Raw genomic sequence first — 13,866 nt, 5'->3', positions numbered from 1 at the left:
GGTTTTTTAATTTTAGTGTCGTTGAAATTATGGTCGAAACAATAATTTAATAAGTTAATGTCTTCTTTTTCCACTGTCTTGCTGGCGCTCGCTCTTTGTATTGTATTTTGTCGTTGTTGTTGTTGCCGCGGGCAAACGCTGAATGTTGGCAGCGTAAACAATTTTCATTTGCTGCCACGCCCACTCCCCTCCCCACCTGCCGCGCTACTACGTGTGTAAAGGGCAACCAGCAATTTTCTCGCAGTGGCAACAATGTTATTTATGTATACACAGTTTGTTGTTGTTGTTGTTGTTTCTATTGCTGCTGCTGCTACTCCTGCTACTGCTGCTGTTTCTCCTGCTCCTGCTGTTGCTGTTTTTGCGGCCAGCAGGTGCAAAGTTTGCGGTGGCTGCTGCAGAGCCAAGCAGAGCTTTGGCAACTCGAGTCCAGGGGTGCCGGAGACGTTTGTATGCCTGCTGCTGCTGCTGCTGCTGCTGCTGCTGCTGCTCTACTGCTGCTTCTGCTTCTGCTGCTTAAATTGTTTTCCCCAACGGGGGAGCTTCTAAACAGCTGCTGGATTGTTGCCATAACCTCTGGCTATTAGCTACTACCAGGAATAGGCTAAGTGACTGATCAACTTAATATATATAGGTAAACATACAAGTTTTTCCTGTTAATGTTAAGACTAGTCGCCTTCCTCCCCGCCCCATCGAACTACCCACCCGCTTTGTGGACAACCCTTGATGGGACCTCAGACACAATTGCGCCCGGCAATGGCAAGGACTTTATGACTCGGGATTGTTTTTTATTACATATATCGTATGTAATTTGATGTTTTATGCTTTTCGGGCACAGTTTGAAGGCTCTGCTGGCTTGCTGTAACTGGGCCGGCTAGTCATCCAGCCAGCCCAGTTAGCTAACCAGGTTAGCTAGCAATTTTCCATAAATATTTTAGCATTATACTTTATGATTTCTCTTCTATATATTTTTTTTTATTTACTTTTGACCATCCCGCAAAAGTAGAAGCCAACAACTTGACATGCAAAATATGCACACTAGGCAGATACTCTCTATGCTAGCATGAGAAACGAATATGGGCTGGGATAGCTATATGATTGGCATATTATTCTGGAAAAGAGAAGAGGGAGAGGGAGAGGGACCTTTGCTATGCAGCGATTTGAGACCTGTCTGCAAGTATTTGCTGCATAGATAGGCAACCAATATACCCGTATACGAGGTATATAGTCGAGCAGATGCAGAGTCTGGCTGCATAGCATATATTTTGAAGCAAGCCAAATAAAATAACATGGGCAAAAAGTAACGAGAATGACGACAAGCCTGACATGCCATGTGTCCTGTATCCTGCCTCTAGATAGCCTGACATTTTCGGTTGTTGCTTGCTAAAAGCAAAAGAAACAACAATAAAGAAAAAACTCCAGCCGGAAAAAAGGGCGGCATATGACTTGTCGGTCTGGCGGGGGGCACGGGGCACGGAGCACGGGGCACGGGGTACATACCCAGTAAGCCCGAGAAACAAAAACACATACGCAAAAAACATAACCAATTTGTGTCATCATAATTGTAATTCGTACTCGGCTGCTGCACCACTCTCGCCCGGGCGGTGCTGGCTGTGTTCGTGTGTTTGTCTGTTCTGTGGCAACAAAAAACAAGCGAACTACAAAATTTAGCATATTTTGGCATAACATATGCAAATTTCAGCTGGCATCCTTTATTTTAGGAATTTTAAATTTTGATATATATGTATAAAAAAAGCACGTTTTAGGCGTAGATAGAGAGAGAGAGAAAGGGAGAGAGAGCTGAAATGCGAGACGAGTGCGAGTGAGAGGCATTCATTACTTGTGTCAAATTAATTTGCCAAATTGAACTCGATATAGAGCTGGAAAGCTAAGAGAGACTGAGAGAGAGAGAGGGAGAGGCAGATAGAGAAAGACAAAGGGTAAGAGGGTGTACGCATCAATAAACATATGGAATGCCAGTCATCTCTTGGGCAGAAAGAAAAGATCTGGCGCGCATAGGTTGAGGTCGAAAAGGTAAAAAGGTAAATGCTACCCTTAAGCGTAATCAGTCATAAAATCCATTATGATGATTGTTAAAAAGTATTTCGTGTGGCATTGCACGAATAATCGTGGGCAACCCATTGCCAAGTATTTAAAAAGTAATAAAAACATTGCCAAAAATGTTTTCAGCTCAAATGATAAAGGTTCGAGCGCAAAAACTTCTGGCCAAAAGGAAATTAATAACAACAAAAAAGACAACTATGCGAGCACACAAATATAAAGCAAAGCAAAAACAATGCGAAATCAAACCAAAAGTAAAGAGCCATTCCTCAATAATGATGCCAAAGTCAGCAGCAGACAGAGCGAAATAGTTGATGAGGGAGAGGGAAAGAGACAGAGACTGTGTAACAATGAGAGAGTGAGAGAGAGAGAGAGAGAGAGAGAGAGAGAACAAGTGGAACTCATAGCCAAGCAATCAGCGCATAAGCACGCCCTGTAATCAAGCATAGACCCCTGGCAAGGACCCCAAAGCCAGCCGAACCCATCCAGCAAAACCGAACTGATGCGCAACGTGGCAAAATGAAAAGTTTTATAATTAAAATTGGAAAAAGAGAATGAGTGGAGCATGTTTTCTCGCACTCACTGTGTGCGCTGATAATCGCCGGGTGTTCCCAAATATTATACTTATTCAATTCTGAGCAACATTTACTATGGCTTAGCCTGGCAACAAATCTTGCTCCCACATTGCTGTTGAATCGGTTCTCTGGAACATTTGCCCACCTGCTGCGCAATTGTGCATAATTGATGAGATTTAATTTGAATTAAGTTTGTTTAAAAAGCTTAATACATCGACATGCTATGTTGGCCAAGTCTTTGGATAATGCAAGTTGGCTTTTATCGGATTTTTTGCTTGCCGGCTGTAACACTGTGAGATACAAATAGTTTTACATATAATAAGAGGATTTGCAGTAAAAAGTTTGCTTTAATAAAATATGAGTGCGAAGTATTATTATCTGCTTTAGTAGCAAAGAAAACCTGCAACACTGTAGGCACCTAGAGAATAAAAATAATTCCATCTGTTAAAGAAATTTCTAGGTCAATTTTAAGTAAATTAAATAAATATAAAATTGAATACTATAAATTAATATAAAATAAATACATATCTATTTTATAACATTTTTAATAAATAAATATTATAATTTAGTGACTTGATTTAAATAAATATTATATATTATAATATTAATAAATTAATGAATAGCCCTACAATTAAATTAAAAAAAAATAAAAATAAAAAAAAGACGATAAAATTGAAATAAATTAAATAAATATCATAATAAATATTAACATATTATTGAATTATCATACAACTAAATTAAATAATTGTAAAACTTAAACACTTGACTGTAGCTAAATTAAACGTTTTCTGGTTGGAATCCATATTGGGAATGCTCGCCGCATCGCTCACTTCCTGCTGGCCATTGGCGCATGATTGAAGTTGTTCAACGTCATTTGGTAATAATAGCAGCGATTGCCATGGGTAGCACTTCTTATAACATGTGTCAGATGCGAAGTGGCTGTGGCATGTCCGACATGCGCATGCATGCTGATAATGGCAGCGCTTCATTCAACAATTGGCGTTTCTAATTATAGCCAGTTATCCATGTGCAGCATAATTGCTTGGCCAATTGGCCAGAGGTCAGAGTTCACGAGAAATGATGGCCAAGAGCTGAGCGTGAAGCAATTTCGGCGGCCTCAAAGTGATAGATGCCAATGCATATTAGTTGACAATTAACTTTAATTTGTGTGATAAATACGTAAAATCAATTATTGTGTCATGCGTCATTTCTAGCATTGACATGTGGCATATTAATAGTTATGGCAATCCATTAAATATGCATTTGATTCAATTACCTAACAGATGTGCGATTGTGTGTAAATGCAAGTGTTTGTCTGTATATGTGTGTGTGTGTGTGTGTAAAAATGTTTAAAGCTACTTTAATGCTAATTATAACATCTAGAGACAACAAGTTACGCGTACTTGTTTGCCGGTTGAAGATGTTTCGCTTGGGGCATTTAAATTTTCAAGTTTTAATTCAAAAACCACACACACGCTCGCACATACACACACACACACACATACACCCATACATACGCTGACACATATGCATATATGAGACGCAAATTAACTTATGGCAACAATGCGACTCTCAGGCGTCGCCCACATCATCAACAACTTCATCATCCTCATCATCTACGTCGTCTTCATTGTTGTCGTTGGTTGTCGTTGACGACGCTGGATAATAGCTAGGTATCTACAAAGTATGTGTATGTGTGTGTGTGTGTGTGTGTGTACGTGCACACTCCCGCCTTTGTAGGTGCATGTAGGCATATAGATATATACGTATATGTATGTATATGTATGCGACTGACACAGTTATTACCCAAATGCCTTGACGACGCAGACAAGTTATACAATTGCTAACAATAAGAAATAAACTAGGAAATTAACTATATTCAAATGCTCTTTCGAATTGTTGAATACGAAGTCTTGTAAAGGATAACATGGAGCTCAGCGAATCACACAGCTTCTGCTTATTGTTAATGTAAGGCAATGAAGTCAATGTTTATAGATATTATAAAATGATTATATACTTATAGCTTATACTTATCACTTAACTTAATTGTATTGATAGTTTATTTTAATTTTAGTGTAGATGTAAATTTATTTAATTCATTAATTAATTTTCTATTTCTGGAAATTGAAGTAATTTTGTTATTCTAATTATAATAATTATTGTTATACTTATTTTATGATAATGAATAAAAACTCTAACGTTTTTTTGCGTCTTCTATAGTTAAATTTATCATGCCTTTAATGACAAGTGAAAACTTGATTTCCAATTATAATATAAATTGAAGTACTTTAAAACTTCATTTCTGTAAGATTCATTTATTATATATATTTTTATATATTTATTTAATTTATATTTTTTATATATGTATATTTAAATACTTTTTTTCTTATTTCATATTTTAATTTTTTTTGTATATTTGTTTTTTTTTTTTTTTTGTATTTGTACTTATTTATTTATTTATTTATTTATTTATTTTATTTTTTTTTTTTTTTGTATATTTAAATATTTTTTTCTTATTTAATATTTTATTTTATTAATTTGCATTTTTTTTATATATTTAAATATATATTTTTTTCTTATTTTATATGTAACTTTTAAGTCTTCTCTAATGATTTCTTACTTGATATTAAAACAATATTTAAATTATTGGCTTTAAAGTGGGATTCATCTCTATCTACAGCACCAAGTAAAATATTAATATATTGGAATAATTTTTTCGCTTAAACTATATTTGCTGATATGGCTATCTGCTGATATACAGCATCTCAATTTTCCTTACCTCTGCCATGTGAAATGCCCTGAACCAGCTTTATGCCATTTGTAATTTCCCCCACAGAGTGCAGGGTATAAATTCGTTGCACGCCTAAAGGCGTCTCAGGAAATTGTGGAAATTTCTCTAGACTTTTGTGCAGCGAAAGTGCGCGTATGCAACTTACTTTTGCTTGTTTTCATTCTTAATTAATAATTAAGAAATAAGCATGACAACCGGCAGCAACGACGACGACAGCTTCATTGTAGTAGTTGTTGATGCTGCTGCTGCTGCTGCTGCTTCTTTTGAGTGTGGCATTACTTTGGGCGCTCAATTCACGTGGTTTAATTAGCTTGGCTTAAAGCAGCTGCTTGCCGGCTTAATGGTAATGGCCCTGGCTGCCTAATTGCCAGTTTGTTAGACAGCATTTGTTTGCCCACTCATCTGTCGCCGAGTCATTTGCGTTTCCATTAACCAACCAATATAAATACACACAGACACACACACACCCACATACAGAAACAATCACAAATCGTGCCATTTTCAATTCAATAAAATGCAAAAATATTGAAAGCAAAAAGCGAAAGAAATAACAGAGGCAAAACGAGAAAAGCAAAGCTGTGAAGTAGCTCATAAAAATGTAAAAATTTTGCGCCCGACGCAGCACTTAAAACCGAACCACAATGCGTAACGTGCTCTATGTGTGTGTGTGTGTGTGTATGCCTGTCTACCACCAATGCGTAGCCAATATGGCCGCGTGAGCGTGTGCGCTCAAACCAACGCACTTCCGGTTTAATTAAACGGAAACTGATTTAATTGCATATTTGATGAGCTGCGAGGCAGCGGCCAAATGAATGGCTAGGCACAACACCGAGAGGTCCTTGGTGTTATTGTAATCCTCACTGAGGCTGTTGATGCTGTTCCAGCTGCTGTTCCTTCTGCTACTGTTGATGTTGTTCTTGTTGTTGTTGTTGTTTCAGTGTCGCACTTAGTTATGCAACAGTAACAAGAAACAGCCGCAACGCCCAGGACTATATGACTTGACGCTTTGAGAGCTTAGCATAAATTGTGATGAATACTAAAAAGGCATTTTATTTATGCCTCACTTAATTACACACCAACAACATCAACATCAACACCAACACACACACACACATACATCATTCGGTTGAAAGTTGATCTTTGTCGCCATGCAACTGCGAAAAAGTGGCAATATCCTTAGCGTCCTTGTCACCTTCGTGAAATAAGTAAATAAAATGCCAACGGAAAGACGTCTACAGCGGCAGACACACCCAGTTCCTGGCCTGGTTTATGCGTAAATTATTTGATGAGATGCGTGGCCAGCACTTATTGAAGACAAAGTCTTTAAATAAACAACAATTCATTTTAAATGGATTCTGTGAAGGCTCAACTCATGCGTGCGCTGAATATGTGCAATGATTGATTGTGTAATACCCAAAACAATTGCCACAGAGCTCACTCTTTGTATTTTCTCTAATTTATATTGATTGCAGAGTAGTTAGGTAATTAAATTTTTAACTCAGGCGAAAAGTAATAGAGGTAAAAAATAAAATATAAATATAGAGAGAATATAATACAAATATAAAAATATAATATAATTATAGAGAGTAGCTAAGTAATTAAATTTCCATTTCATTGAAAAAGTAATAGAGGTAAAAAATGGAATATAAATATGGAGAAAATATAATATAATTATAGAGAGTAGCTAAGTAATTGAATTTCCATTTCAAGCGAAAAGTCATAAAGGTAAAAAAATTCTAAATAAATATAGAGAAAATATAATGTTATTAAAAAAATATATAAATTAATTATAGAGAGTAGTTAAGTAATTAAATTTCCATTTCATGGAAAAAGTAATAGAGGTAAAAAATATAATACAAATATAATGATGTATTAATGTCAACCTCAGAACAGCCCTGATTGTCTCATATTCTATTTGAGATTGTGTTTTATGTTGCAATCGCCGTTTCACGGTTATCAATGCTGCCCGAACCGAAGACACTTTTCACGATATAACTTTTCGCATAAACGTTGGCCTCTACTTGTGCGCTGGCTGTGCGCCTTGGCCAGATAGTTAATTTTTATTATTTCCTCTTCGCGCCACAGCCAATGAAATTGACAATGTCCAGTCTTGGGTCGGCTGCTGGCTTTTAATTTAATGTGCGCATTTTTATGAACATGTTAATTTGATATTCAATAAAGTTGGTTTGATTTTCGGCTTTTAATGGATTCTCGCATTTAATGACGGCTGCCACTATAGCCGCAGCTTCTGCTTCCTGCTCCAGTGTCTGCTCCTTGCTGGCTCTCTGTTTTAATGCCTCGCTCCCGCTCAGTGCCATTCAACGCTTCGCTGAAGATTACCCAGCCCCATTGCTTGGCTCCTGGCTACGGGGGAGGTGCAAATTGCTGCACAGCTTGTTGGGTTTGTGATTTGTGTGCGAATTGCACACTTCACTATGGAAAAGGCAGAGGCAGAGCCAGAGGCAGAGGCAGACGTGTGGGTAGGTTGGTGGGGCCAAAGCAGCGCTGAGATTGTAAAATCTGAAAATCTATGCATAAAGCGCACCATTAATATTTTGCTTGACATTCGCGTTGGATTTGAATTTGGATTTCAGTTTGGTTGGCTTTCAATAGCATTAGCTAATTACCGTTAAAAGTTAGTTAAGCTAATGCATCCAAATGACACTTTTTACATTAAGATTTTCGGAACTAATCCGAATGCGAAGAGAATTGAAGTGCAAAACGGAATAATGGAATATTTCCATTAAATTTTCTATTATTAAAAGTTGTTTCATACATTTCGAGGTAGATTATCCTCTCTCTCTCTCTCTCTCTCTCTCTCTCTCTCTGTCTACTTTTCTAATTATTTTTCAATTCCATTTGCACAGTTCACAAAATAGATGAGCATTTAAATAAATTAAGTTTTGTTAATTAAATTTATATGTATGTAAATAGAATGTTTATTATATTGTGCTGCAATTTGTATATATATGAATATGTATTTTATTTATATATATAAAATAGCTTTATACACTCTTAGTTAATGAATATTTTATCACTTATCCTTCTAGTCGCCAAGGCCCTACTATGCTTTGTTCCTCTCAGTTCTCGTTTGATTGTTAGCTAAGTCGTTGTAAGCAGCTTTCGGCACTTAACCCACTCGCTCATAAAGGACACCTGATTATCATTTAACTGCCTGCCGGAGTGCAAGTCGCAGTCGCCGTGGCAGTCCGTACTTCTACATTTACAGTTGGCTGCTTTTACGATTTTGCAGCACATTATTGAGTAATTATGCGGCATCAAAAGGTAAGCCATCCACATCCATCACAGCATCCAGCTTCAACTTATTATTACGCTTGTCTAGTTGGCCATGAACAGCATCGCCATCGCAGTCGCCATCGTCGTCGCCGTCGCCGTCGCCGTTGCCGTCGCCGTCGCCGTCGCCGTTGCCGTTGCCGTTGCCATCGCCATTTCCGGTCCTCATCCTGTCTGCTTTTATGAACACTCAAAATGCAAACACATAACATTAACGGACTCATTAACTGCGAACAAAGCAAATATAATTTGTTGCCCAATAAATTTGGTATACTCAGTCGTATTCAGTCGGTGGCTCCATAGCCACCAAGCCACAGCCTCAGTAACATGGCCTTAACAAATAGGCAGAGCCCAAGAGAGCGGAAGCCGCAAAACAGGGGTGAAAAACTCACAGCTAGATAAAAAGAAATTCGCGACCAAAATAGAAACAGAAAAGAGAAGCAAAAATGTAGATATATATAAATATATAAATGTCTATGTATGTATATATGCATATAAATATGTATGACAGAAAGGCAAGAAAAGAGGGAATCATTTTATTACTTTGGCGCGGCAACAGATTTCGCTGGCACAAAAATGAATTTAGCATAAATGAAACATTTTTACGAGCTGCCATTACGGGCCAAAGCAACATGACAACAATAAAAACAAACAGAGAACACAAAATGGAAAAGCAGAACAAAAAAACAAAAAAATGAAGACAAAGCAACAGACAGACAAACAGACTGCAAAACAAAGTGCAAATATTTGGTCAGACAAGACGCAAATGATGAACAGTCCAACAATTTATGTATGCGCAACGCGTCCTACACATATATCTATATAAGAATTCTATATAAAGCACATACACACAGGTATGTATGTGTGTGTGTAAACGTATGTGTACACTGAGCAAAATTAGTGTGAAGTATTTCAAGTCTGTGTGTGTATATAAATATATGTATGTATAATTAGCTCTTAAAATAACAATAATGAAAGTTAATTCCATAACTCTAAAAATGTATATAAATTAATATCTAAACATATATACATATACAACATAATTTATATACAATTATATACAAAAATTAGCATAGTTCTTGAATGATGAAAGACTTTCGCTAGATAAATGCAAAATGAATGAGCAGCTCATGCTGTCAATCTAAATCTCAATATTGAAGTTTTCTCAGAGTGTATGTGTGCAAGTGTCACAAGTTAAGGACTCACACACACACACACACACATACAATATAGCAAGCTGAGATAGCTCTGTGCAATAAAAAACATCATCGAAGCCATTTGTCAAAAGCAGCAACAGCCCAAAGAGCGAAACCGGCGCGGAGCACTTCGTATTTCGTATTCATTGCCAAAAATCACAATAACTGCGCTGCAAAGCGGGACGACGTGAGCTCAAGCGGGTGTGGGTGAGGCCGGGGCTGGGGCTGGGGCTGGGGTTGGGTTCGGCTCACGCTTGGCTCATTGTAAGAGCGCCCGCGAAGTAGGCAACATAAAGTGGCAGCTACCAATTTCCCCTACCAGCCATGAATACTGGCAATACGCTAACTTGTGTCCAAACACGCGCGTCTACAAAATGCGTTGGCCACACTCGCGACCCGCTACAATCCGGATCCGGGTGCGGGTGCGGGTACGGATGAGGGAGCTTGTCCGGGGCATTTTAAAGCGTGCCTGGGACTGGCCCGTCGCATCGTCTGCTGTGAGGAGCGCATAAATAATCTTGCTGCCTCACGGCTGTTGAAATGGCGTGAAATAATAAAAGCGACGTGAAAGCAATAGCGACCAGGCAATCGCAATAGCAATACCAACAGTAACGGCAACAGCAACAGAGCCCAAAGGCCGTTTAGTTTCCAAGCAGATATTGCTGCTGTTGTTGGCCTTGATGCGTTGTTGTTGCTGGCATTCGGTATTGCGATAGTCCAGCTGCAGGCTGAATCGGACGGTCGAGTCGAGTCGAATCGAATCGAGTCGAGTCGAGTGGGTGCTAAGCGAAATCGCGATTTTTAGTGCTGCCTCCCATCTATTTTTGCATAGTGCATTAAGTGTCTGCTTTGATTGCGTATACGCAGTGTACAACGTGAATGGAAACTGGGCAATGGGCAAGGGCAACAGGCGGCACGTGATTCAGGTGGCTTTAATCCAGTTGCAGTTGAAGAAGAATGGACTCACAACATTATATATTTGCATAGGAGCAAAGATGTATTATAATAAGAAATGTATTAATTATTGAAAGCTACCCAAATTACAGACAAATACAGTTGCACAGCTATGCTAATATTGTATTATTGTATGGGCATAGAAAGTGAATGCAACGAATGCAGCAAATTCCATTTAAAAATTAATTAGCATTATTTTATTAAGATTACATTTTCAAATGAGAAATCTAGCAAATATAAATTTAAACATATTCAATTAAAATTGATATGCCTTACTTAGTATTTGCATGGGTAATTATTTTCTTAAGAATTGTTTGTATTTACTTAAGCTATCGCATTTAAAGTAGCTTTTGCTCTTCACTGAATTTATTTTCAATGCAGTAATCATTTTACCTTTACCTTTAACATAACATAATATTTTATTTATAGCAAAATTCGGCTTTAATATTTTGCTGCTTGTCTCAAAATCTGTCGCTAAACAAAATGTTATTCACATTTATTTGTAAATTGAGTTTTACACTCAAAGAGAGAACATTTGCAAAATTTAGCAAGTTTCTTCGTTCAGATTTTGCATACTTCGGCTAAGTAGTCCAGAATAGTTAACAAACTGAAACTTGTTAACTTCTTTAAGACTTGCTCAAGTATTCTCTCTGCTTCTTTTCTCTCTCAATTTTTTTCTGCGTGACCCACATATGAGCGGCGCACACAATACAGCCTGATTGAGCAGGCCTTCAATCAGAAGCTTAAGCCACGACCTGGACCTTATTTACCTCCAGTGTCGTGCGCTGACAGCGAACTTGGAAATTGTTTATATCTTTTTTGATTTATGCCTAGCTCGCCTGCTATATATTGTATGTTGGCTATAAGCGTTAAGTTTCGTATATATTTGGACAATTTATGAAGGACGTCGCCTGGACGCCGTGACAGGGTGAGGGGTGCAGCAGAGGGATTGGAGTAAGCCAAGCCACAAAATGCCCCTAAGACGCAAAGGCCATGAACTACGACCTCAACTCCGTGCCCTTTGGGATTAGAGACAAATTAAAATTGTAATATTTTATTTATGTTGTGTATTGTTGTTGTTGTTTTTGTTTTTGTTGTGGCACAATAAATGCTGAGGCAGGACATTCGTCCTTCCACATTGTCATTCGATGCGGAAGGGGCTTCCATAGAGACGGGGACTTTGGCACGGGTGGGCGGACAGGCGGATGGAGGGGGGGCCGGCCCAGTTGGTCTGTTGGTATTAGGGGTTAATTTGTGTGTTTATTGCAGTTGGACAAGTTTGCGTTTGTGTTTGTATTTGGTCGCCGTGGGTGGGCGGCAGATACTTAAATGTATTTACCAGCAATACAGCAACAGCAGGAACAACAACAACAACAGCAACACCAACAATAAGTAACAACAATGAGCAAACGGCAAATGCCGAACGGCAACGAAAAATTGTAGACTATTTAAGAAATTTATGTGCGGATGTTTCGCCGTCGGGATATTTCCGGTTTATGATGATTATGTTTTGCGCGCCAGCACCCGCACTTGCCTCCGTCCAGCTCCGCCCTCCCTCACTCGATGTCTCTCTGTCGCTCGCTCTCTCTCTCTCTCTCTCTCTCTCTCTGTCTGTCTGTCGCCTACCTCAACTCAATTCCCTGGCTCGCCTGTCGACTCCTTGTTGTGCCACGTTTTATTTTCGTTCATTTTTAACAAGCGGATTACGCTTTTGCCACGTTATTGTTGTTGTTGTTGTTGCTTTTATAACTCTGTCTCTATGCAATAGCTCTGAGCCGGAGCTTGGGTCGGGCTTTCATTTCTTTTGTTGCTGCCAGCATAATGCATAATAATAATCATAACAATAATTTCTTTTATTTCTATTCGTTTTCTTGTTTTATTTTATTTTTTATACGCTGACCAAAGTTCTTTATTTCTTCGCCGCATAATTCTTGTGTGCATTTTAATTATTATTCGAAAAGCGTTTTTATGCATTTGCATTTCATTCCATGTGTACTTTATGTATAATATTCTCGAATTGCTTTTCATGGCTTATAAGCCTAGCAGAAAATAAGCGCTGGAGCTCTGAATCACCTTCATCATCATCCTGAAGCAAATGCGATTTAAAGTTTATCTTCCACTCTCAGTTTTATACATGCAATTAAATATAATAAAGGTTTGCTAGTCAGGTTAAATACAGTTATAAATATAATGCTTAATTAGTTTTGAGCATTCAAATGTAATAAGTTTAAAAGCTTAAATCAATCTTGATTTGATTTCTATGATTCACCCCGAATGGGTGCGATTCGCATATATTTCCTGTGCAGAATCCCGTGCTGCAACTATTTCACCGCAATTCCGCAGTTAAGTGAACAGAGCTGGCAAATTGCTGGAGCAACCACAGTAAATGTGGCTTACAAAGCCACCAAAGCCCCCCTCCCCCCTACTCATGGGTAACCAACTTCTTAAAAAGTGAACAACTCCGAATTTGCAGTACGCAGAGAGGAACAAACGGCATGAAAGGAGTGCAAATTAATTTGCCTGACAACAAAAAGAGTGCGGAGAGTAACGACAGAAATACACACACGCACACTCGCATAAAGAAGTGGGGTATTATTTTTATTTCTTCATGCAAAGGCGACATCGTCTGGCTTTTATTATGGGTATTCCGCTCGCTGGCATTACATTTAGTGCCTGGCCATTGTTGACGCTGCTGCTGCTGTTGCTGTTGTTGTTGTTGTTGTTGTTGCGATTGGTGTTGCCTTTGGTCAACGGCCGGCCACAAAAAGTAATCTCTGAGCATAAACGCATAGCCTGCTTGCAATTATGCCGAATGCTGAGCATAATGCGACCACAATTTTCATTACCACACACAGCGAACGGGGGCTTTTTGGACATGTCCACCCAAATGTCACTCCAACGACAGCAACAACAACAACAAATAATGCTAAATTTTTATATTAAAGCTCCTGTGTGTGTGTGTGTGTGGTACATATATGTATGTGCGACTGGTGCTAAG

This window comes from Drosophila arizonae, chromosome 2, assembly GCF_054131065.1.
Source record: "Drosophila arizonae isolate 15081-1271.41 chromosome 2, UAZ_ARI_1.0, whole genome shotgun sequence".
Taxonomy (NCBI): Eukaryota; Metazoa; Arthropoda; class Insecta; order Diptera; family Drosophilidae; genus Drosophila; species Drosophila arizonae.
The sequence above is the reverse complement of the archived record's forward strand: the minus strand, read 5'-3'. Positions refer to the sequence as shown.